Source organism: Mandrillus leucophaeus, unplaced genomic scaffold (assembly GCF_000951045.1).
Source record: "Mandrillus leucophaeus isolate KB7577 unplaced genomic scaffold, Mleu.le_1.0 Scaffold469, whole genome shotgun sequence".
In the NCBI taxonomy this organism is placed as follows: domain Eukaryota; kingdom Metazoa; phylum Chordata; class Mammalia; order Primates; family Cercopithecidae; genus Mandrillus; species Mandrillus leucophaeus.
In genome coordinates this window covers 1,763,333-1,790,707 of record NW_012105020.1, presented here as the reverse complement: position 1 = coordinate 1,790,707, position 27,375 = coordinate 1,763,333, and positions in this window count along the sequence as shown.

The window sequence follows — 27,375 nt, the reverse complement described above, 5'->3', positions numbered from 1 at the left end:
TTAATAGATTTGTACCTAAGTGTTTTATTTTAGAGCAATTATATATTGCATTATGTTTTAAATTTCAGATTCCCATTATTAATTGCTCACATATAGAAATATTATTTGATTTTCTTTGCTGTTGACCTTGTACCCTGCAATCTCACTACACTCACTGACTAGTTCTAGAAGTTTTCCTGTAGATTTCTTATGATCTTCTTTGAATAAAATTAAGTCAGCTGCAAAGAGGCATAATTTAATTTTTTCCCAACCTCTCTGACTTTTATTTCCTTGCCTTGCCTCCATAGACTTTTAATTAAACAAACAACAATATGTTTATTGAGCCTTGAAATGAGCAAGACACTAACCTAAGTAATGGGCTGAGAAAGATTAAAAACATTTGGTTGCTGCTCTGAAGTAATAATTTTGGTAAGGGTCATAAACGTGCAGAACTTAATATAGTGTTTCCCATAAAAGTGTTAAAACAGAATGCTCTAACTAACATAAATAGAAGTGGATGGGGACAATTATTTTGAGGAAATCAAGGAGGCTTTGCTGAGGAGTTAATATTTGAAGAGTGCACAAACAGTATGGATGTGGAAAACCAAAATGTGCATTAAAGGGACTGGGAGAAATACAGAGTTGGGAGGAGAGGGAATGGGGAAAGGAAATGGTGAGAAATAGCACTAAATAAATAAATTTCAATGAATATTTGGGGAGCTTTTTGTGGAGGATAAATACATTTTAGTATATAACTCCAGAGTACAAACATGTCACATTCTTTTATTTCTATAAAAAAATAAAATCAGCTGGGCACAATGGCTCACTCCTGTAATCCCAGGACTTTGGGAGGCAGTGGCAGGTGGATCACCTGAGGTCAGAAGTTCAGGACCAGCCTGGCCAACATGGTGGAACCCAGTCTCTACTAAAAACACAAAATTAGCAAGGCATGGTGGCAGGCACCTGTAATCCCAGCTACTCAGGAGGCTGAGGCAGGAGAATCGCTTGAACCTGGGAGGTGGGCTGCAGTGATCACGCCATTGCACTTCAGCCTGGGCAACAAGAGCGAAACTCCATTTCAAAAAAAAGAAAAAATCAATTATATGTTTCTCAGGCCCCACCTGGTCAAAGGAAGTTGAATCTCAGTCATGTCTGTGAGCTTCTGTCTATCCCAGGGTATGGCACACGCCAAGGGAACCAGTGCAAGTTAGAACATTTGGACATGGGCTCTCTGAGCTCCAGGGCACACAGCTCACCCCTGAGGTACCTTGAGCCTGTGTCCATGTGCACTTGAAAGTGGTGGCTCTTTTGTGCCAGCCTGGGGCTTAATCATCTTTCCCTCTGGGCTTTTTATTAGTGTGTAGGGCCTCAGCCCCCAACTCCAGGCCATTCTTTGGAGGTCCGACAACCTCTCTAAAGGTTCGTTATATAATGACCAGGGAACTCAGAGGTCCTGGTACTAAAGCAGAAATTGCAGGACCCCTGCTGTCTTCTCCGTCTTGGAGAAACCAGCCCTCTCTTAGATGCAGCCGCTCCCCAGTCCAGGCACTGTGTTGTATTTTGTCTGCTTTTGACATGAAGCTGCAGGACATCCCTTCGCTAAATCCTTAGAAACCTTTACTGGACTCTCATTTCTGTAAGTTTCTATGAAAAAATCAGCTGCAAAACCAGTTAAATTTTTTTCTTCTAACTGAACTTTTTAGAAAAGGACATTTTTTTTTACTATGTCCTCTATGTTATCAGCAGAGACAGTGAGGATTTTCCCCTACAACCAGATGGCAGGACCCTACTCTATAAATAGAGGTGCCTTCATCAGGATGGAGACTCTGAATAATGCCTGGGAGGTCTTTTAAGATGTGCATCTTTTGTATCTCCACAAATTCATCCATGCCTGGCTTGGAGTGAAGCAGGGCAGTGATGTCATTACCAAGCCTGCAGACTGGAAGCAGAACAGCAGGTTTCTATGCCACCGTCTTTAGATTTTTGCTTCAAGATTAAAAACCATAAATCACAATATGAATTCCAGGAAGCAGACTGACCGACTCTAAATTCTTTACTGTTGTGCAGCGGCCAGTTTAAGCAAACTCAAACTTCAGGGTGAAAGTGCATTTAATCACTTAGCAGTAAGGTTTCAGCACGAATATAACTCCTGCTGTCATACAGCTTACTTTTAATACATTCTCATTTTCTTGATTAGAAGGTACTGATGGGGTGGAGGAAGTGGTGATTAATAGCCAAAGACTTCCATCTGAATTATTTATCAATTGGAAAAAGTGGTTATGAATTATAAGAGTCTAAAAGCAACCAAGCAAAGTTTAAATCCTCATTCTAGTTACTAAACAGCAACTGGTAAGTCATCAGCCTGCCAATGACTCTCAAATTTCCATGTCTAGCCCAGACTTCTATGTCCAATTCTAGACTCACATGTACAATTTCCAGCCTTCATTCCCCCTTGTATGTCAGCGCAATTCAACATGCCCAAAGCTGAATTCATCCTTCCTCACAAACTCATCTCAGGGGAAAGCAACACTGTCCTTCCAGTTGACTGGCCAAAGCATTTTTGCCATCAATAACTCCTCCCACTTCTTTGCAGCATTACAATTGTACTTGTGAGGTCATTAGACTGAGCTGGCTCCAGAGCCTTGTGTTGCTAATAAGCAAACCCAAACCCAACTCAATGGAAACAACAAAACAAAACTTAAGCTTAACCAATCAGAAACCACCAACTAACATCTCACTAGGAACTCGCTACTTTAACCAATCAAATATTTTCTTTGTCTTGCTTCCTCTAACACCTCCTGAGAGTGTTCCCTCTGGGCTCCCTCAGTGGAGCCCTGAACTGCTTGCAGTGAGATGCTGCTTGATTCAGGAATCACTGTTTATGCAAATAAACTCATTAAAATTTTAATGTGCTTAAGATTACCTTTTAACATACTCCATGTACAATCTGCCAGAAATTCCTATTGAATTTGCCTTCAAAATAGATCCATGCCCTGACTCTTAACACCTTCCTGATCCAAACTACTATCATCTCTCAACTGAATTGCCACAGTGGCTTCCTAACTAGTCTTCTTGCTTCTACCCTTGCTTTACTGCAGTCTGTCCTCAGCTGGCAACCTAGAATGACCTAAAACTGTCAATGAGATCACGCTCTCCTCTACTGAAAACCCTCAAAGTCTCATTTTACTCAGAGTAACAGCCAGAGATCTTACAGTGGCCTAGAAAGCATCATCTGACTTGGCCCGTTTCTCACCTCATGCGTAGCTACCATTCCTCCACCTTGCTCACAATCTATGCCAGTCAAAGCTCCCTTGTTTTTCAGAATATTCAAGACATATCCCAGTCTTGTGGCCTTTGCCACCAGTTTCCCTCAGCCTGTAAGTCTCTTCCTCTGTAACTCCATGGCCAACTCCTCCCTGAATTTCAATTCTGCCAAATCCCACTTTTACACCTGAGGCCCACCCTGAATATTCCTCTTAAAATCACACCCCACCTCAATACACCTGACCCCTCCCCTTTTATCTTATTCCACATTTCTTTTTTGTATATAACTTACTGTCTTCTAACACACCAAATATTTTATTTATAAATTATATTCTTATGTATCCTCTGCTTCTCCTAAAATGTGAGCTCTGTGAGAGTGTTGATTTTTGTCTACTTTGCCCCCCGGTAAAACTCTGGCACCCAGAACATGTCTAGAGTGCTGTGGGTGCTTCATACACACTTAATTGAATGCCTTGGGCAAGTTACCGATTCTCTAAAGTTCATTTTCCAAACTTGGAATGAATTAAAAAAGGAAAAGCATCATCACCCTCATTGTTTTGTTGTTATTATTATTAACCCTTCTCTAAATTAAGTTATTGCATTTAATCACTAAAATTCCCAAGTTGCACAATTCAAAGCTCATTAGAATTTTACCCAAAGTGGGGATAAATAAATAGATTCTGAGAGTCTTCCCTTATAGTAAAATGAATATGCTCTTTTACTATACAAGAGGATTTTGTGATTTCTGTTTAATTTTAATTTTAATTTCTTGTCCTAAGGAATTCTAAAATGTATTTTCTAGGTCATGCTTGTTTAGATAATTGACTTTATTAGAGAAGTGGCATATGGTGAGATGTTGCTGTACCCACTTTTAGGTCCTTCCTGACCATGGCTGAGCCTAGCAGATTAAATAAACCTTGATTGATGAAGCCATCCTGCCTCTGACAGATGGAAAATGGTTTTAATAAGATACTCAATTTGAATAAAAAGATACTCCCAATTCTAATAAAACTTCCATTTATATTTTATAAATTAATTTTTCCTAAATAAAATGTCTTACATGAAAAGAGTGAAAAGTTTGTTTACTAAAATTCACTATGGTGTTTCTGTAGAGTTGCAACATATTCCTTTAGGCATAGATAGAAATGCTTCCAGTTCATATAAATCCTGATAGTTGAAAAAAAGCCAGTATTTCTAATCTTGACTCTCTTAAAAAATAGAGATTTGAGTCATCCATACTTTAGTTACTAAGATGTGATGTGTTTATTTAACTTAGAGATCTACTTTGACATTGACTTCAGATCTCTAGGGAGTGTTTATAAATGCTATTCAGACTAGTTGGACCATCCTAGTCAATTCTCATTTTCTATTTATGAATATGTTCTATGATAGGCATAAAAGTTAGTCAATAATATGATATGTAACAGAATAAATGCTATTCTCTTTATGCCAAAAAGGAAAATATTGACTCCTTTTTTATAAACTACAATTAATACTTATTAAGTATTTTTAAAACATGAAACTCAAATTTATTTCAGATTTAATTCACTGAATCTTGTCATGCTTACTAATAAAACAAAAATTTTTCTATTATGATATAGTTAAATATTAACTAAACCAATTAATCTGAGCCTTCAATTTATAAATTGATTTTAATTCTTTTTAAAACAAGAAAACCACAAGATATTTATTATTTTTTAATTTTTAAATTAAAATTAAATTAAATTAAATTTTTTTGAGACAAAGTCTTACTCTGTCACCCAATCTGGAGTGCAGTGACATCATCATGGCTTACTGCAGCCTCTATCTCCTGGATTCAATTGATCCTTGCATCTCAGCCACCTGAGTAGCTGGGACTACGGGCACACGCCACCACATTTGGCTAATTTTTCTATTTTTTTGTAGATATGGGGTCTCCCTATGCTGCCCAGGTTGGTCTTGAATTCCTGGGCTCAAGTGATGCTCCTGCCTCGGCCTCTCAAAGTGCTGAGATTACATGCATGAGCCACTGCACCTGAACTTATTTTATATATACATATATATGTGTGTGTGTGTGTGTACACATATATATATGTGTGTATATATATGTGTATTTTTTTTTTTGAAACAGAATCTCACTCCTGTCGCCCAGGCTGGAATGCAATGACGTGATATTGGCTCACTGCAACCTTATTATATTTTTAAAAATTCATTTGTTTTTAGGTTATTTTCTGACGTAAGTGCATGACATGATTTGGCTTTCTCTACCCAAATCTCATCTGGAAATGTGGCTCCCATAATCCCCTCTTGTCGTAGGTGGGATATGGTGGGAGGTAATTGAATCATGGGGGCAGGTTTTTCCCAAGCTGTTCTTGTGATAGTGCGTAAGTCTCGTGAGATCTGATGGTTTTATAAAGGGCAATTCCCCTGCACTCTCTCTTGCCTGCCACCATGTAAGATATGCCTTTGCACCTCCTTCACCTTCAGCCATGACTGTGAGGCCTCCCCAGCCATGTGGAACTGTGAGTCCATTACATCTCTTTTTCTTTATAAATTACCCAGTCTCAGGTATTTTTTCATAGGAGTATGAAAATGGACTAGTACAATGCACATTTATTCCCCACCTCTCCCATGTTCCATGTTAACAGGTACTGTTATAAGGTTTTTAACGATGGTCTACAGCCTGAGACATATTCAATAATAACAATTCAATTCCATTTTAAAACTTAATTAAGTTTGCGTTACTGTTTTACTAAGATGTTAGCACAGATTTTTTTAGAAAGATCTTCTAAATGGTAAATGTTAATCCTTAGGCAACTAACTAAAATATAGGTCTAGAACATCAAATCTCTTAACTTTTTATTGATATTTAAAAATTCCATTCTGAAAAATGGAAACTGTAAATAAGAAGGTCAAATCCTCAGGAAAGAGAATAACATTTGCCAAATATCTAAGAAGTACCAGTCATTTTCCTAGTCACATTAAATATTCCTGAAACTTCATGTTTCTATCAATATTTATATAAGCTTTTTGAAGGAAAGATGTATCTGGTGAAAGAAACTTGTATCAGAGGAAATTAACTATGAAAAAAGGTTATTTTTCTGAAAGCCTCATTTCAAACTTCATAATTTCGTTCATTTGACTCCTCTACTTTTCAAAAAATTTCTTCTAGGCAGAGGCATTTATACAATTTATTTCATCTTTGCCACAATGTGGTGAAAATTTGATGTTTTGAATCATTTTCCATCTTTCCTGAGGAACAATTGGAGAAGACTTTGCACCTCTAATAGAAATTATACATCTTTTAAAAAATACTTTTGATTAAAGACCCTTCAGGCATCAACTGCATGTATTCAAAGTAAAGCCTAATCATGTCAGGGTTTTGCCAGCATAATTGTGTTTGTGGACCTAGTTACAGATATGATTTTGGTATTACTATAGCAACATGAAAGCTGTGCTCTTAACCATGTATGTATGCAACTGTTTATACCTTTTCACGGCTAACAACCATCTATGAAGTTCCGTCTTTCGGGGTACAAGAGTTGAAGGTAGGAAATTGTAATGTTAAATATCTTACTTTAAAGATGAAGAAAGTGACAACCATAAAAGAAATGTGATTTGAATAAAGTTATTTTTCAAGCCTAAGACACGATGGATATCAGGAATTACAGGGGAAAAGTGTGCATTGTAAAAGAATTATGAATGTATGGAGTCACATTTCTAAAAAGTGCATTTTATGAGCAAAATTATGTAAATCTATATAATTTATACATTGGTATATTTTTTGTTTTGTTTTGTTTTGAGATGGGGTCTCACTCTGTATCCCAGGCTGGAGTGCAGTGGTGTGATCTTGGCTCACTGCAAGCTCCGCCTCTTGGGTTCACGCCATTCTCCTGCCTCAGCCTCCCGAGTAGCTGGGACTATAGGCGCCCACCACCACGCCCAGCTAATTTTTTTTGTATTTTTAGTAGAGACGGGGTTTCACCATGTTAGCCGAGATGGTCTTGATCTCTTGACGTCGTGATCTACCTGTCTCGGCCTCCCAAAGTGCTGGGATTACAGGCGTGAGCCACTGCACCCGGCCTATTTGTAAATAAGCATTTGTAGTCTAGTAATGTCAGAATATGTGATCATCTGGATAGTCACTGGGAAGGCAGGATATTCCCTGCAAGTTGCCAGTGCATTGTTCCATGCCTTGGGAGTGGTAGTTTATCTGAAATTAGGTAAATATTCTTTCCAAAATACATCCTATTGACTTGTGAGCTGTTCACATGAGCCGATCCTAATTTATACCTGTTTTCCTGGGTGGAACTTGGAAGAGAGAAAAAATCTGGAAGTGCTACACTTTCTAGATGTTATTGATCAGGGAAGCCAAACCCTAGAGGCAGCATTTCCCAATCAACAGCTTGTCCCTTGGTCAGTCATTCTGCCCATGGCACAAGGTTTGTGGTCTCATAACTTGTGCTGTTAAGATCTTCTCCTATTCCCTTCCCTTTGGACTCAGAGTATCTTACTTTAAACGTTCCCAAAAGCATTGTCATTCATTCCTGGTTCAATGCTTAATTCTCTAATGCTTTCCCTTTGGCCCTGGTGTCAAATACTAAAACAACTCTGGGTCTTTCTAGAGGTTCAGAAATTCCTACTAGTTGAAAGTGCCCCATACTAGTTTTTTTCTCTCCCTTCTTGAAAAACTTGTGCTTTATCCTAGTTTCTCTGACATCTTTCTCCAAGGAGCTAGTAAACTATGATGGTGACATCTCTTTTACAGCTCAGTGTGCTGTTCCAGATGTTTCAAGTACTAAAGTGTCCATTTCCTGGGCACCTATTTTTTGCTAGATGCTTTTGTTGTGTTACATATTTCTCCTAACAACCCTACAACATAGCTGTTATTATTAGCACCCTATACAGATGGAAAACTTGAAGGTCCAAGGAGTTAAGTATCTTGCCAAGGTTAAACAATTAGTAAGGAACACAGTCAGGATTAGAACTCAGGATCTGTCTCCAAATGGTAAGCTCCTCTTCTTTTCAGTATCTCCTGTCCTTTAAATTCAAAGAACTCTTCGGATGCCAATAATTAAAGGAATTATCAGTTCACAGATTCCAGGCATAGGAAGAAGTCCAGTGAGGGAGCTATTTTGCCCCAAGGAGCTCCTTACAGACGTTGAATATAAACCATATTAATCATGTGTAAAACTAGCCCACCCTCCCAATGGGGATGGTGATTTCCAAGTTCATAGCCAATCATCACTGCCCAGGTTAACCTCAATCCTGCCTCTTGTTTACCCTGAAAAATGACCTCTAACATGCCCATAGTCCGACGTGCAGTAGGAGAGGGAAATGTGAGTCTAAGGACCTTTCAGGACTACTCAGGAGAAACACAGGAATTCTCACCAGTGGCTGCTGAAGCACAATTAGAGTCACGGTTGCTATTCTTTTCAAAGCCTTGTGCAACTCCAGTGGGAGTTTGGACAAGTTTAAATGTCTGACAAGTAACCTTTCTGACACCTACCTTGAGACTATCAGCCAACTTTGGCATAAAATGCTCATCCTCATCAAAGAATAAAGTTCATTCCCTCCATAGTCTCTACTCAGCATTTTATCAGCAGGCATATGACACTTGGATGCTTTTCTGTTTTCATACAGCTGCTTTAGTGTCAAAGATGTTATGATGAGGCTGTTTTGACCCTGCCATGAGAATATTTTTTAAGCAGTAATGTACGCTTATCCCTAACTCATTTTGCTATTATCTTAATTACTCCAAAGTTGGAATTTTTGACACCAACTCCCTGTAATGAATTACCTAGATGTGGACGTGTGGGCCAGAAAATCCATCTGCCCTATAGTCCTCAATGACTAAAACAATGCTGGGGTCTCCCAGTTTTAAATAGTGGTATGAAGACATCTCTTCTCACATCTCCTCTCTGAATCCACCCAAAAGCAATTAGGAGAAGAGAAAACAAAGAAGTTTCTTCTTCACATGAGAATATGAAATACCCATATCTTCAAACCACACGAATAAAGATGGGTGGCTGAGTACACTAAAAACTGAATCGAAGTGTGGGTGTATGCAGCCTGCCACTGCAGATTTGGGGCAGAGGCTCTGATCAGGGACCACGGGCAGACTATGAGGACTTCCCTGAATTCCACTTAAAATCTAAGAAGGACAGGAGAACTGGGGCTGTAAGAAAAGAGAGGAAGCCATGGCGTCTCTGCAAGAAGCAGACTGATGATGCAGCCAAAGGGTGAAGAAATGGCAGGTGCTGTGCAGCTGGTCGAGACTGATCACACATGTGGGACTTGAACCTGAGCAAGGAAGACTATCTGCCTGGAGGATAATTAAATCCCTGGTGGAAAACATTGACAGAAAAATGTTCAGAGGCAACAGACCAAAGTCTAAGCTGACTGCTACTCTGCAGCATCCTCTGGCAACTCCCCTGCTCTGCTTTCCTGAAAATCACTGATCCAAGAAAAACACCCTCATTCAAACACGAGAAGCAATAATTTAAAACTAACAAACAAACACGAAGAGGTTAGGAGCCAGGCATGGTGGCTCAGGCCTGTAATCTCAATGCTTTGGGAGGCTGAGGTAGGTGGATCACTTGAGGTAGGTCAGGAGTTCGAGACCAGCCCCACCAACATGGTAAAACTGCATCTCTACTAAAAATACAAAACTCAACTGGACATGGTACCGCATGCGTGTAATTGCAGCTACTCGGGGGGCTGAGTCAGGAGAATCGCTTCAGCCTTGGGAGGTGGAGGTTGCAGTGAGCCAAGATGGTGCCACTGAACTTTAGACTGGGTGACAGAGCAAGACTCTGTTTCAACAACAATAAAAAAAAGAAAAATAAAAAAGAGGTTAGGACATAAGAAAAAAATATTTCAAAAATGGAAGAGAAAAAACATAATAAGCAAAGGCTAAGATACACATGATCTGAATTGAATTTATTTAATTTAATCTCAACAAATAAAAATGCTCAATAAATAGCACTCCATGAAACCAGATAATAAAGTATTGTTCTCTAAAACAAGAGATCATAGAAAGGCTCAAAGAAGAAATGATAATGAAAGGAGATAAAGTTTAACCTGTGTAGATCTCAGAAACAATTTGTATGAAACAGAGATTATCAGTTCTTGAAGATCTGGTAAAACATAGCCATAAAAATTTCTAACAATTTGATGCCTTTGCTGAATGAAGCAGGAGTTTGTCCACGACCTGCAAAGTCCAGATTGTTCAGGTTTTTAAGGCTAATTATAAGAATTATACTGGTTATATCTCCTGTTTTAATATGTGCTGTTTTGTTGTGATTCATTTAATGTTGTATATTTCATAATTTTTATAGTGATATCTGGGGATTTTTAGTGCAGAAATATGTGGGTTTTTAAAAATTTCTTATTATTTCTGATTTTTAAATGTATTTTCCTGTGGTTAAAGAATGGGGCCCATGTCATATTGAATTCTCTGTTGCTTATTAGAATATTGTTATGCACTAGTATGTGGGTAAGTTTTTGTTTTTGTTTTTGTTTTTGTTTTTAAGACAGAGTCTCGCTCTGTCACCCAGGTTGGAGTGCAGTGGCAGATCTCGGCTCACTGCAACCTCCGCCTCCCTGGTTCAAGCAATTCTCCTGCCTCAGCCTCCTGAGTAGATGTGATTACAAGTGCGTGCCACCATGCCCCACTAATTTTTGTATTTTTAATAGAGACAGGGTTTAACCATGTTGGTCAGGCTGGTCTCGAACTCCTGACCTCATGATCCGCTCGCCTCGGCCTCCCAAAGTGTTGGGATTACAGGCATGAGCCACTGCGCCTGGCCAGTATGTGGGTAATTTTTCAAATGCTTCTTGTGTGCTGTTTTTGGAGGGTTGCGGATTTGGATGCTTCTCTCTCTCTCTCTCTCTCTCTCTCCTCTCCCCTGGCCCTCCTCTATCTCTCTTCCAAGCCTTCAGAGGGTCTCGTTAATAGTTAATAGTCTTGATAATACACCAGCTTTGAACTGTGATGTGAAGCATTAGAAGGGCCAGCCCGGTGCTTTGGAAGCTGCAGAGGAGGAATAAGGGCAATTCCCAACAGTGACAGTGGTCCCCTGCAGGCAGAGCTGGCTCAGGGTCACAGGCACAGGGGCAGCTTGGTGTGGGCAGCAAGATAACAAGGTAGGAGCAGAGAAAGATGAGATAATGGTCCCCGGGTACCAGGGCAGGCCTTTGACCACCTCCCGGAGGAAGCTGGGGACACATCTGGAAGGGACTTTTTTCAAAACAACGTAAGGATAAAAAGAAGGCATGACCTGATTCTGTAGTCTTTTACTTTAGGCAACAAACACATCCTCAGTCCATGGCTCGGCAAGTTGTGACCCACAGGACTTGCTAACCCTACGCTGTGCCATGAGTCAGGCTGCATCATTTCAGCCCAGGGGAAAGATTTATATGCCTTCTTTTGCTTTCTGGACTCTTCAGAAGCAGAAACAAACGTAGCGAGGTGTGTTTCCGTTTTTAGAGATGTTTCTGCTGAACTTCGCCTTAAAATTTCCCCTGGAATCAAGTGATTTTTAAAACGGGCAATGTAGTAACATTGGCCTAGTCTTCCTTTCTTATTTTTTGAAAACATTTCCCTTGTGTTAAACACATACAAAAGAAGTCTTGACACATGAAGGGTTACCAGCACGTTAAACCATAGACATGCAGTTTTCCTATGAACTTTGATTCTCAGATTTGTCCACCTCAAAACCCACCCTGACAAGGAGGAGAGAATTTGAATGCGTAAGGTGAGGGTCTGCAGGGACCCCACAGTATCAGTGACAAACGAGTAGTATAGGAATCTTGCATTTAGGCTACCACAGCACACAACTCCAAAAAATGCCATCTCATGTGTATACTGTCACAGGGTTGTCTAGGTATTTTATTGTAAAAATTCATAAGAATGATATGACAGCTTTCCTACCGTTTAGTCATTACATAAATTCAGCCCATCAATTTTTGTCCAATTTCTAATGAGTATCATTTTCTGAAATTATGTTTTATTATATTTTCTTTAGAGGCAGAAGAGTGATTTAATGATTTTGCTAGTGCCAATTTGTAATTGACAATTTTCTATGAAAGGTAGCAGAGTTGTCTTTGGTTTTGATTAATGACTAGTTGAAAACTAATCTTTGGTTCAGAGCTTTATTGCATTTGAACTGAACTGCAGCTCACCTGACTGCCACTTCCTTGAAATACTTGTTTTGAAGGGTTGCACGTTAGCAGGAACAAAAAACCCCAACACATCTAGCAATGCTTGTGCTCCAAAGTATACTGTGAGGAAAAACAGGTGGAAAACATTCTAAGAATCTTTGATATTTTTAATATTTTTATTGCAATGGCATAAGTACTTATTATGAGTTAAATTAGGAAGAATAAAAATAAGCACAACACTGACACGTCCACGCAAGGGACAAGCCAAGAAGGGAGGGGATGGGTGTCAAGGAGTAATGCTTTGCAAAGGTGAGGAGCAGTCAGAGGTCTGCTTTGCCCCCTTTATTTGGTAATAAAACAGGGCACTTACATTTTGAAGCAGCTGCTTTACATGTCCAAGATAAAATGATCACATTAAAATGTCACTGCTGTCAAAATGTCATGTCAAAATGACCTCATCTAAATGTCCTACCGTATGTCAGGCTGTTCCAAGTTTCAAGATTTCACTCTTGCACCCCTAAAATATCACCATGTTCCTGATAAAAGCAAAAATTGTCTTATATATACCACCTTGGTCTCTTTCATACCATTCCTGCTCCTCATTTTCTGCTTGATTCGCTCTGATCTACAGAAGTTCTCCAGGTATTGAATGCAGGTTAGTTAATTTTTAAGAGCAACAACAAAATTAGCAAAGACTTATAGCCTATACCACATGCCAGATACTGTTTTAAACATTTTACCTGTATGGACTCAATCCAGCACAATCCACGTGAGGGAGGCATGATTTTTATTCCCATTTTCAAGGCTAGGAAACGGGGGGGAAAAAATATTCCTTTAGTATTTTGCCTAAGATCATAGTTAATAAATTGTGTAATTCACAGTCATAACTAATAGCTGCAGAACCTGGGCTTTTCAGCCACTGTTGAAAGTATATTATACTGTATTGTACTATACTATGCTATACTATACTATACTATACTATACTATACTCTTCTATACACTATAGAACAAGTGTGAATAATTTCTAATTTATCCTATCCATTCACAAGATCGTTCTTGTTTATTAACATTACCTAAACCTCTGGTGTAGGCAAATACCTTTCTTCATATTATTTGTAATATTGTACATTATTTTTGAGGTAGATTGGTGTTATGGGCTTTGAGGTAAATTGATATTGTGCTTCCCCTCAAATTCACATATTGAAGTCCTAGCCCCCAGTACTTTAAAATGTGACTATACTTAGATATAGGGCCTTTAGAGAGATGATTAAATGAGTACATTTGAGTGGGCCCTAATCTAATCTGATGAGTGTCCTTATGAGAAGAGGAGATGAAGACACAGAGAGAGAGATTCTAGGGAGGCCCACTCACCATGAAAAGGCCATGAAGAAGACACAGCAAGAAGGTGGCCATCTGTAAGCCAAGGAGGGAGACCTCAGAAGAAACCAACCCTGCCAACACCTTGATCTTGGACTTCCAGCCTCTAGTACAGACAGAAAAATAAATGTCTATTGTTTAAGCCACCCTAATTTTGGTATTTTGTTATGGAAGCCCTAATAGATTAGTACAGCTGATAAACTATTTGTGGGTATATAGATCTGTGTATAAATGTCATATGCAATCTATTTTTAAATTTTTATTTCTTTTTAATATTTGAATTTCAGACATGCAGCCCATAAAAGAAAGTTTTTCAGGCAGCTGGTAAATAAGGCTGGTTCTTATTGTCTGGACTAGAAAGTTTTGATTGATTGTTATATATGAGCATGAGTGCATGGATATTATCTGGATAAAGTCCTAGCAATAGACATTATTCTGCTCAGGCACCGAATCCTAATGTATGTAGAGGATAATGTTATTAGGTGGATTGCTGCTGGTATTTGTGAATAAAAATTACATATAGCTGCTTGAAATAAACCTTTGTTCATTTCACTTGTAAATCTTCATACTTGCTTTAGTTCATGTAGTGACTAGGCAGTTTGTATTAGTGTTTGACTTTAACAAAAGTAAAATAAATGCACACAACGGTAAATATAAATAAGCATAGGCACACAATAGTAATACGAACTTTCTTTTTTCAGAGAAGTATTAAATATATATGCACTTAAATTGACATGCATTATAAAAGTTCATTTGTTGAAAGTTTAAGTGAATTATGTTTTTCTACCAAACAAGATTTTCCAAAGTATATGTAACATTAAGCAGGCAAAAATTCCCAGTGAATAGATTTTGAGTTTAAATAGGAACATTTTAATATCTCATGTAAAAATGCAAAAGAGAAAATTTTACCATACTTGGAATTGTGTTTTTTATCACTAAGCATATCTTCAATTAAATTAATGTCAAGAACCTTCATTTATTGAAAAATTTAAAACATCCTTTTACATTTGAAAAGTCTGTACCTTTGAATACAAGACAATCATATACCTTATTGTACCAAAGATCCACCCAGAATTATATAGGCTACTTTACTTACATTCTAAACAAAAGCTCTAAATTCAGACTTCATTTGTTAAAACTTCAGGAAAACCTATGACAAACAAAAATTTCTGAACTTGGGATTCCAAATTGACTAAATATTTCTTCATTTCTCCACTACCATTAATTTCATGTTTAAGAGAGCAAAATAGGCAATAAAAAGCTAACGCCTCCAAAAATAATTGGTATAGCTTCTTTAGAGGAGAATTTAGTAGTATTTTCATAACTATGAATCTTGGCCAGATGCGGTTGGCTCACTCTTGGCCTCCCTGCACTTTGGGAGGCCAAGATGAGAGGATTGCTTGAGGCCGGGAGTCAATACCAGCCTGGGGCAACATAGTGAGGCCCCCTCTCTACAAAAAAATTAAAATTTTGCTGGGAAGTCTTAGCTACTCCAGAAGGTTGATGGGGAAGGACTGTCTGAGCCCAGGATATCAAGGCTGCAGTGAACTATGATCATGTGCTGCACTCCAGCCTGGATGACAAAATGAGACCCTGTTTCTAAAAACAAAACAAAACAAAAAACAAACCAAAAACCCCCCACTATGGGTATTGCACTCTTTGACTCAGAAATTTCCATTTATCTTTAGGTATACCCAAAAACTTTGTTCACAAAACATATGTACAGGCATGTTCACAACAGTATTATTTCTAGTAGTAGAATGTTTATCAACACGAGACTATGAAACTAGAGTGTAACCAAATGGAGGAAGATTATGGAACTGTGAAAAAATAGGTATATTTATAGGTAGTGATGTGGAAATATAACTAAGACCAAGCAGAAAGATTAAGGTACAAAATGCGTTATATAATTTGATACCTTTTATGTAATTTATTAAAAGGCAACATATAGATCTATACATGCTTGAAGATGCATATGATTGTCTACTTTTCCTGAAATTAATCATCAGACATTTTAATGGGAATTACTTTAGAGGAGTAAGACTGAAGGTGGAGAGAAAGGAGGCTTTCTATCTTTGTTTTGTGCCTTCCCATACTGTTTGAATTTCTGACCATGTTCATACACTGTATGCAATGATTTTAATAGCAAAGGTGGTTAGAGTGAGCTAATGAGCCATTTGTGTGTATTTCCTTTCAGATACTTTTTTGTGTTTGAAAAAAAAAATTAGGAATAGCATTTTAACACAGTTTTCAATTAAAATATTTATCTTGTCTTTTTCAAAAGAATATTTAAAATGTTTCATTTGCTGCTTTCAAATTGATGGCATGGTATTCACTACCAATATCAATGGACTGTATTCTTTTTGGGCACTAGAGGGAGTTTAGAAATGAGATAAAATACACTGAAGAACCAATATGGCTCCTAGAGTTCTCTGGCTGGATTTCCTTTCTCCCACTGAGAACCTCTACGGAAAAAAAGCATTACTTAAACCATGGTTGACTTTGTAGATATATTCCTAAGAGTTTTTACGTAATTGAATCATATTGTAAGTTCTTCTGGGGAGATTGCTGTTGAGAGGAATCTTAGTGTGGATTGTCTAGAAAATAATGAAGCTTTTGTGAGACAGGTAATCACTGCCAGTTTATCATTAGATGACAATATTCTAGTATTTTATAACCCTCTTTTCCAGTGGATACTGTAAATCTGAGGTGTGATTATGATTATATTGGTACAATCAGTTTTGTGTGCCTTGAAGAATATAGGTACTCAATGAATGTTTAATCAACTAACTAAAGAAATAAACAGGCTAAAGAAACAAACAGTTATTGTATCTGGGATGTTTTCCCCCTTATTATCCTAATTTAAATGACTGACTGAATTCTATTCAGTAACCCTCCTTCTGCACATTTTCATCCATTTCTTCATGTGCTCACCGTAACTGAGGCAGAGTAACAGTCATTGGTGATAAAATAAAGATTCTTATCTCAAAAACTTTTCAATTTAGTGAGAAGACAGATAAGAATAAACAAATCAAATGAACAAATGGATGGAGAAGATATGAGAAATAGGTGAGTGAGATAGGCAAAAGGATAAACATTGCTAATAAACATCTGGATTTCCTGTATTTCTGAGCATATGTAAGTTGTACTTCTCCACCCTCTTGAAGTCATTCATTGTTATTTGACTAGCTCTAGCCAATAACATGTGAGTGGAATGGCAATGTGACTGCCAAGCTAAAGTATTGGATGGCTGGTGTTCAGCTCTCCAGCTCTTTCTTCCTTTGATGTGGCAATTAGGAAAGAACATGTCAACTTGAAGGTGTCATGAGATAGAGAAAACTGAAGTGCTGAGCCACCACATGGAAGGTGCCTTGGCTAAAGTGTTGTCATGCTTGGAAAATTAATGTGAGTAAAAAAATAAACTTTCATTACTTAAAGCCAATAAAAATTTGGAGCTGTTTGTTACCACAGCATAGCCAAGCCTATCCTGACTGATACACAAGATTAGGCAATGGAGAGTAATGGGGCAGTGCTCCTCCTGTACGATGGCCAAGGAATGATCCTCTTACAAAGTGGCAATATCTATACAGTTATTGTTATTTGGATGTGAATTTCAGAGTCAAGAAGGGGTAGCTGTGGAGAGGAATGGTTCTGGAATATTGCCGGTGGGCTCCTGCTTGAGTCATGGGAGGACACTTACCAAAAGCATCGATACCTTGGCCTCACCCTAGACCTGCTGCATTAGACCCTCTGGAGGCAACTTTAGGATTCTGTGATTTTAATGAGCTCCCTAGGTTATTCTGATGCACAGCCAGCTCTTGCAACCACAGCATTCAGTTTCAAGCCCTGATGGTTTACATTTCTGATATATATGGTATGATATATAGAAATTTCAAATTATATGCCTCTCAGTCTTTTCCTTACTCTGACAGGAAAAAAAAAAAGGGAAAATCACATTTCAATTCTCATCAAAATGACTGTCTTTTTTCCCATAATTCTGACAGAATATGATTCCTTATGTGTCTGTCTTAGTTTGATGGAATCGACTTTAAGTCTTCAAGTCAAAATAATATCAAAGACAGGTGTTTTTTATTTGTCTTATTTTGACAGGATCAAAGTGTAACTTCAAGAATATTATTTTGAGAAAGAAAAATATCGTGGTAGCCAGAATGTTTTTGCTGTCAGAATTTAAAAAAAAAGAAAGAGAATTTACTGAATGCTTAATGTATGCACAATCATGCTGCAAAGTAATATATACTCCTCATTGAAATTTAATTTTCACAAAAATATTGGTGCCTTAAAATTTTTACTCTTTCCTTTCAATGATAGCCTAAAAATTTTTATTTTAATAACTATATTTATAGAATAAATTAAATAATTTAACACAAGAAGCTGTAAAGAAGAATAGATTCTTGAGTAATTGTGAATTCATAGTCTTCATTCTAGTTATTTTATGTATGTGAAAACTGAGTGATAAAACCTGCATTCAAGGCTTTAAATTTAGAACTAAAAAGGAAAGCTGCTGCCCAGAGGGAGAACTTACTATAGATAATTACTTTATAAGGTAGCCTCTATTAGATGTTCCAATTTCATATTTTTCAAAGCCAAATATAAAGTATATATCATATATGAACCTCTTTGCAATACTGTATAAAAATACTTTTTTAATTAAAATGGGAACGATCGTATACAAAGCAGACTGATCACATTTGTTTTTCTCTACTCCATTCCAGAACCTCCCTCGATAACAGCAAAAGTATATAATGTATACAATTTTATGCCTTTATGCAAAGTCAAGAGAACAGGGTGAAATCCTGCTGGCTGTACATAATGGAAGATAAGTTAATACCAACGAATCCTTCCTCCAACTACCACAAAGACACAGAAGGATATGCCAATTCACCATTAACTACAATGATGGTGGAGAATAGGTCAGTTTCTCAGCATTGCAGCTTCAGTCCACAAGATTCCCATATTTCCCTATATGGGACACTCAATGAGAGAGTGAGTGAATGAGAGAGAGGCACTAGATGACAACCCTTGGATTTTTGAGTCACCTTTTTACTTCAAATCCCAGAAGACTCTAGTCAAATAAAAGGATAAATATTCTGTGTTGACCTATTTCCCTCATCTAGAGCTTGGGAAATAATCTAAAATGGTAATTTGGAGGATGCCTCTTGCTGACAATTGAATGATCTTTTAAGTTCAATCTGGTCTTTGAGTTATGAAACAATAACATTTATTATTATTGTTAAGTTCACCACCAGAGGGAGCTCATCTTTTCCCGTCATCTAGAGACCAATAGACTGCAAAGTAACGACATTTCTCCTAATTTCAGTATTAAAATATATTATATAATATTTGCCTGGGATAAATGTTAGAATGTGTGTTTGCACTGAGCTATTCTAGTTGTCTCAGAAAGCAGCAGAGAAACTTCAATCAACTACAAAACTGTCCTCCAATTTATTACCTCCTCATAACTTTCCACAATTGAAAAGAGAAAAATAAATCTACCTAGAGAATTACATTTTCCTCATGTTCCTCTCTGGAATTTACTACATTTTTCTAATGAAGCATCACTTCAGAATTTTCTAGGCTCTCTGAGTCAAAGCACAGCAGAAGGATCTTTGGAGAAAAACGATTGGTTGGTTGATGTTTGCTAAGTCATTTGAAAGTCTAAGATATCTCAAATGGAAATCTCCATCTGTGGTGACATAGAATACATCTACATTTAATGTTAATAGTCACTAATATTAAGTGTAAATAAGCAGAGAGCAAGATTGTAGGATCCTTATTCACCAAATTGAACGTAATCCATAACTAATTTTAAAAAGTGAAGTCAGTCTTTTGGTAGGGAAGTGAATGATCTCTGAAAGTAAACTAAAATCAAATCCTAGAAGATGATATTTTAGTTTTCTTTTAGCATCTGCTTGTCAAAAGCAAGAATTTGATTTATTTAAGTCCTTTTTACTGCCGGTAGCAAATGTATGCTTTTTAGGAAGCAAGACCATTTTTATATTTTTGAAACTCAGTGAGTCTGCTATACCTGTAAATATTTGAATACTATAAATGCCTAGTGCTGAGGAGAAGGATATAGTGTTTCATTAAGTATTTGCTCCATTTTTAAAGAGCCTGTGACCATGGCAACCAGGTGCTGCCAACTGACCCCAATGGCAGCCACACTTGCTGCTTTATCTCGGTTGCTACTGGGAGCACACAAGCTTTATAGATTCATTGAATCACATTAGATTATAGGCAATTTTGAAACAGTTCAAAATGAGAGGAATAGCTTGTTTTTAATCCAAAGAAGTAGAATTCTTATGCATGCACTATTTCCTGCAGGTAATATTCATACACAACTTAAGGATTTTAAGAAATAAAGGAAAGAGATTTGTGGAAGAATATGGCAGACAGATCATATGTACTTATTCTTTGCTCCATCCCAGAACCTCTTTCAATAACAGTTAAAGGATATAGGGTAATAATTTTATGCCTATCTACAAAGACAAGAGTGCAGGAGAAGAGAAGAGGGAAGGCCAGATTGTCAACAGAATTTTGGAAGTTGGAAAATAGATAAATGAGTCATAACTGATTTAGCAGAGCAGAAATGTTGAAGTGTCTGTTGGGGGTGGAGGAAATGGCAATGACAGGCAAGCTGATTCATGCCATAGACCCTCAAAGGCACAGTGATAAGAGGGATCAGAATCTTCTGAATAAGCCTGGGATGTGGAGCTGGGAACACAGGACCTAGCTGATTGAGCACTCACATCCCTAAATTTGCACCCCCAGACACTGACTAAGGTAACTTTTCTGGAAAGGCAAGCTGAGGGAGCAGTGTATCATGGTGCTGAAAACAAGGGTCATGAGTGGAAATCTGGATACCAAAGAGCCAGTCAGTCAGCTTCCTGCCCCACCCAGCTCTCAAGCACTGGACTGGATGTTGGATGATTCTTCTTGAGATATAGGCAAGGCACTGCTTTCTTATTAATCTCATACTAGTATTAGACTTTTAAACTATATATACATATTTATCACTAAAAAATAATAATAAATTATTAATTGCAGGAAAAGAAACTGATTTGAATCCATGCCCCAAGCCATATAGATTACATATGTGGTATATAGTCAAAAATTTTAACGTGCATGCCACTACTTAGTTATGTCAAGTGACAGCTTGTTGTTGGACTTACCCTGTTGCCCTGGAATTGGACACAGAGAGCCACAGTGAGGCTTGAAATACTGAAAGTAACTGCATCCTAAAAAGAGCTGCAAAAAACGAAGACCAGACAACTTCTCCAGAGCTAACAATGATGTAGTTAAACAGATACGGCTACCCCCAGCCACTATCTCCAATACCTATCTTCTTCTTCTCCAATCCCCTGATATGGTTTGGATCTATGTCCCTACCAAATCTCATGTTGACCTGTAATCCCCAGTCTTGGAGGTGGGCCTAGTGGGAGGTGATTAGATCATGGGGGTGGGCTTCTCATGAATGGTTTAGTACTATGCCTCCTTGGTAATGTATAGTGAGTGAGTTCTCACCAGATCTGTTTGTTTAAAAGTGTGTGGCACCCCCCTCCACCCTATCTCTCTTCCTCTTTTCCAGCCATGTGAAGCACTGGCTCCCTTTTTGCCTTCTGCCATGATTGTAAGTTTCCTGAAGACTCCTCAGTAGCCAAGCAGATGCCAGCATCCTGCTTCCTGTACATTTAGTGGAAATGTGAGCCATTTAAAGCTCTTTTCTTTATAAATTATCCAGTCTCGAGTATAGCAATGCAAGAACAAACTAATATAGAACATTGGTACTGAGGAGTGGGGCGTTATTATAAAGATACCTGAAAATGTGGAAGCAGCTTTGAAACTGGGTAATGGGCAGACAGAGATTGGAACAGTTTGGAGGGCTCAGAAGAAGACAGGAAGTTGAGGAAATGTTTGGAATTTCCAAGAGTCTTGTTGAATGGTTGTAACCAAAATGCTGATAGTGATATGGAGAGTGAAGTTGAGGCTGAGGAGCTCTCAGATTGAAATGAGGAACTTACTGGGAACTGGAGTAAAGGTCACTTTTGCTATGCTTTAGCAAAGAGTCTAGTTGCTATCAGGCCTCTGAGCCCAAGCTAAGCCATCATAACCCCTGTGACCTGCACATATACATCCAGATGGCCTAGAGCAACTGAAGAACCACTAAAGAAGTGAAACAGCCAATTCCTGCCTTAACGATGACATTCCACCATTGTAATTTGTTCCTGCCCCACCCTAACTGATCAATTGACCTTGTGATATTCCTTCTTCTGGACAATGAGTCTCAGGAGCCCCCCACCAAGCACCTTGTGATCCCTGCCCGTGCCCACAAGACAAAACCACATTTGACTGTAATTTTCCACTACCTACCCAAATCTTTTAAAACTGCCCCACCCCATCTCCCTTTGCTGACTCCTTTTTTTGGACTCGATCTGCCTGCACCAGGTGATTAAAAAGCTTTAGTGCTCACACAAAGCCTGTTTGGTGGTCTCTTCACATGGACGTGCGTAACAGCTGCATTATGTCCCCGCTCTAGGGATCTGTGGAATTTTAACCTTAAGAGTAATGATTTAGGGTTTTTGGCAGAAGAAATTTTAAGCAACAAAGCATTCAGGATAGCCTGGCTGCTTCTAACAACCCATGCTTATATGTGTGAACAAAGAAATGACCTGAAACTGGAACTTACATTTAAAAGAAAAGAAGAGCACAAAAGATTGGAAAATTTGCAGCCTGGCCATGTGTTAGCAAAGAAAATGCCATTTTCAAGGGAGAAATTCAACCAAGCTGCATAAATTTGCATAAGTAAAGAGGAGACAAGTGCTAATAGACAATGGGGAGAAGGCCTTGAAGACATTTCAGACACCTTCTAGGCAGCCCCTCCCACCACAGCCTAAGAGGCCTAGGAGGAAAGTTTGGTTTAATGGGCCAGGCTCAGGGCCCTACTGCCCTGCACAGCATTGGGACACTGCTCCCTGCATCCCAGCTACTTCAGCTCCAGCTGGAGTTAAAAGGGGCCCAGGTACAGCTCATGCCTCTGCTTCAGAGGGTGAAAGCCACAGGCCTTGGCAGCTTCCATGTGGTGGTAAGCCTTTGGGCATGTAGAGTGTCATAACTGAGGCTTAGAAGCCTAGTTTTCAGAGGATGTATGAAAAAGCTTGGATGTCCAGGCAGAAGCCCTTATGGAGGACCTCCACAGGGCAGCACAAAGGGGAAATGTGGGGTTGGAGCCCCCATACAGAGTCTCCACTGGGGCACTGCCATTTGGAGCTGTGGAAAGAGGGCCACAATGGGGTCTGTCACAATCTACTGACAGCTTGCCCCCTGCACCTGGACAAGCCTCAGGCACTCAACATCAGCCCTTGTGATTAGCCACAGGAGCTGAACCCTGCAAAGCCTCATGGACAGAGCTGCCCAAGACATTGGGACCCCACCCCTCACACCAGCGTGCCACGGATGTGAGACATGGAATCAAGGGAGACCGTTGTGGAACTCTGAGATACAATAACTGCCCTGTTGGGTTTCAGGCTTGCATGGGGCCTGTAGCCACTTTCTTTTGGTGAATTTCTCCCTTTTGGAATGGGGGTATTTCTTAATGTCTGTACTCCCACTATATCTTGGGAGTAACTAACTTGTTTTTGATTTTATAGGCTCATCGGTGGAAAAGACTTGCCTTGTCTCAGATGAGACTTTTGAGTTTGGACTTTTAAGTTAGTGCTGGAATGAGTTAAGACTTTGGGGGACGTTTGGGAAGGCATAATTGTATTTCACAGTGTGAAAGGCACATGAGATTTTGGAGTTGGGGGACAGAGATAGAATGATATGGTTCAGATCTGCTTCCTCACCAGATTTCACGTGGAATTATAATCTCCAGTGTTGGAGGTAGTCCTGGTGGGAGGTGACTGGATCATGGGGTTAGAGTTCTCATGAATGGTTTGGCACCATCTCCCCTTGGTACTGTATAGTGAGTCAGTTCTCACAAGAGCTGGTTGTCTAAAAGTGTACGGCACCTCCCCAACCCTCTCACTCTTCCTTCTGCTCCAGCCCATGTGAAGTGCTGGCTTCTCCTTCACCTTCTGTTGTGATGGTAAGTTTCATGAGGCCTCCTCAGAAGCTGAGCAGATGCCAGCACCACGCTTCCTGTACAGCCCGTATCACCATGAGCCAGTTAAACCTCTTTTCTTTATAAATTACCCAATCTCAGGTATTTATTGATAGCAATGTGGGGCCAGACTAATATACCTCTCTAGGAGATAAACATGAGAGAAGTTGGGGCCAGAGGGTAAAGAAGAGAAAAGCATATTGGAATCCTGGGCCTTTACCCCAACTATAGGAAATTGCATAGCTTTTGGGAGGGGATTATATCCATTCTCCCTGCAAACTAAAAGAGAGTGCATTAGTTTACCGTTCCTGCTGTAACAAACAACCACAAACTTAGTAGCTAACAACAATACAAATTATTACCTTACAGTTCTGGAGGTCAGAAGTCTATGATGGATCCACTGGGTTGAAATCAAGGTGTTGGCAGAGCTGCACTGCATTCTGGAGGCTCCAGGGGAATATCTGTTTCCTTGCCTTTTCCAGCTTCTACAGGCTGCCCACATTCCCTGGTCCGTGGGCCCTTTCTTCACCTTCAAAACCTGCAATAACCAGTCAAGTCTTTCTCACATTCCATTGCTCTGACACTAATTACCCTGCCTCCCTCTTCCACATTTAAGGACCTTTGTGGTTACACTGGGTCTGCCAAATATTCCAGGATACTCTCCTTATTTTAAGGTCAGCTGATTCGCAACCTTAATTCCTCCTTGCCATGTGATGTAACATATTCAAATATTCTGTAGATTAGGAGATGGATGTCTTTGTAAGGAGGAAGGAAATAATTATTCTCCCTACCACAAAAGAGCTTGAAGAAAGAGTTCTCCATTCATAAGTATCCATTCACAAGTATCTGAAGCGCCATTCTTTATCCATTCATCAATATCTGCAGTGCCTTTAGAAGGGGTAGCATGGGTTTCAAATTGGACATAAGCTTAGGCTACTCAGATCCATTGTCTGTCCTACCAGAGGATAAGAAAATTAGAGATAAATAGCAAGCTGGAGAAAGAGAACACCCTGCACCTTTTCTGTGGATTAACTAGAACTGCTGATATGGTTTGGCTATGTCCCCACCCAAACCTCACCTTGAATTGTAATAATCCCCACATGTCAAGGGCAGGGCCAGGTGGAGATAATTGAATTATGGGAGCAGTCTCCCCCATATTGTTCCTGTGGTAGTGAATAAGTCTCATGAGATCTGATCATTTTATAAATGGGGGTTCCCCTGCACAAGCCCTCTTGCCCGCCGTCGGGTAAGATGTGCCTTTGCTTCTCCTTTGCCTTCCACCATGATTGTGAGGCCTCCCCAGCCATGTGGAACTGTGGGTCAATTAAACCTCTTTCCTTTATAAATTAGTCAGTCTCAAGTATGTCTGTATTAGCAGTGTGAGAACAGACTAATACAACTGCAGAAGACAATCAGGCACGAAATGTCTTTCTGTGAGCCAGAAACCCTGGGAGGTGAGGCAAGAGGCTGCGGGGTGTGACTCTGGGGATAACAGTTGGGGGTGATGATGAAAGAGGTGAAGCTAGGTCTTCTGTGCCAGGGAATTTGTGCAATAGGAAAACCTCATGGATTATGCCTCCAAATGGACTCATGTGCATGCCTCTGAGAACCAGCACTTTCCCTGCTGCACCAAGGGTGACGGAAAAGATCAAACTGGCCAGAAGAGCAATGGCCATCAACAATAGTGCAATCACATGGCCAGTTAAGGAAAATAAAACGGTGCTGTCTTTACTTCTATCTCATCTTCCATCTCTCCAACCCCAGAGGAGTTGATACTAGAAAGGGTGGCACAGGTACCTTTAGAAAGTCATCCAAATTCTATCCCTACTTGGAAGTTTTAGCCTCAAGTAAGTCAAAGCTGTGTTGGGGAAGGGATAAAGAAGTATGAGATTACAATTTAAAATTGGTCGGAACCAGACTTTTGAAAACTTTTTACTGAAATATAATACATCTACTTTAAAAACTACACTGAGGTGTATAGATTGCTAAATTTTCACAAACTGAACACACCAATGTGACCAACATCCAGATAAGAAGCAAAATATTACCAATCCCCAGATACTCCCTTATTCCTTTCCACTCTCAAAGGTTGCTGCCTCTAGAGTAATCAATATCATGAATTTAAGCAACATACATTAGTTTCACCTGTTTTTGTACTTCATACAAATGAAATCATACAGTATATTTTGGATCTGACTCCTTTCATTCAACATTATGTTGCTGAGAATCATTTTTTTGTTTTTACTTGTATTAGTAGATCATGTATTTGCACCTTTGTAAAATATTCTATTATATAACTAGACTGCAATTGATCTATTCTATTGTTTATGGGCATAAAATAACTTCTAGCTTAGATGTATCAAATATAGTACTACAATGATTATTCTACTATGTGTATTTTGTGGAAAATATGCTTACTTTTCTGTTCGATATGTACCCAGGAGTGGAATTTTGGGTCATATCTTCAGTTTGGACATATGTTACTGTGTTAGTCCATTTGTGTTGCTATAGAAGAATACCGGAAACTGGGTAATTTACAAAGAAAAGAGGTTTATTTTGCCTCGAGTTTCTGCAGGCTGTATAGGAAGCATGGTGCCAGTATCTACTCCTGGTGAGGACCTCAGGAAGTTTACAATCACAGAGGAAGGCCAAGGGGAGCCAGAACATCACATGGTGCCAGGGGGAGCAAGAGCATGGGGAGAGGTGCCACACTCTTTTAAACAACTAGACTTTACATTAACTCATTCATTACTGCAAGAAAGACACCAAGCCATTCATGAAGGATCCACCCCCATGACTGAAACGTCTCCCACCAGGCCCCACTTTCGACACTGAGAATCATACCCAACATGAGATTTTAAGGGGACAAGCATCCAAACTATGTCAGTTATCAAATAGTTTTTTAAGGAGCCGTATGGAAGGCCTATTGTTTTACATCTTAATTTTATACTTGGTAGTTTCTATTTCATTTGTGATATTCTAATGGTTGTGTAATAATATCTCATAGTTTTAGTTTGCATTTTTCTGATGACTAATGAAGTTAAATAACTTTGCACATGTTTATTGGCCATCTGAGTACTTACTTTTTTGAAATATTTTTTAATCTTTCATCCATTTTTCTATTCAGCTGTCTTATTGACATATAGGGTTTCCCTTTATATTCTGGATATGAATCCATATGAATCTCCATATTCTTAAGTGAATATCTTCTCTTACTTGGTAAGTTACTTTTTTATTCCCTTTTAATGATGTCTTTTGATGAACAGAAGTTCTTAATTTTAATAGAGTCTAATTTATTAATATTTTCATGGTTATATGTTTCATGTCCCCTTTAAGAAATCTTTGGCACCTCCAAGACAATGAACTTATTTGGATTAGACTTTTTATTTATTCAAAGTGACAAGAAAGCTATCAGTTCTACCTAAAAGGCTGATTCATCTGAGTGTGGTTGAGGGTAATGGTTGGAGACAAATCAAATTTTGTCACATTTGTAC